This window comes from Aptenodytes forsteri, unplaced genomic scaffold, assembly GCF_000699145.1.
Source record: "Aptenodytes forsteri isolate BGI_AS27 unplaced genomic scaffold, ASM69914v1 Scaffold659, whole genome shotgun sequence".
In the NCBI taxonomy this organism is placed as follows: domain Eukaryota; kingdom Metazoa; phylum Chordata; class Aves; order Sphenisciformes; family Spheniscidae; genus Aptenodytes; species Aptenodytes forsteri.
Window position 1 is genome coordinate 685,388 of NW_008795299.1, and position 211 is coordinate 685,598.

Genomic DNA, 211 nt, shown 5'->3' on the forward strand with positions numbered 1-211 from the left:
GCTGCTGGCGAAGCCCACCCCCCCGCTGTCCCAGCACGCTGCCGCGGGCTTGCCCGCCTGCCGCCGCATACCCAAATTACAGCAATTGCAAGTCCTCGGCATCTTCTCCCATCTCCATCTCCCATAGGCGCCAGCCACTGGTTGGAAAGGAGGAGAAATGGCGAGCAAGTCCGGCGGTTGTCCCCCCCCCCACCATCGCCGGGGACAGCCA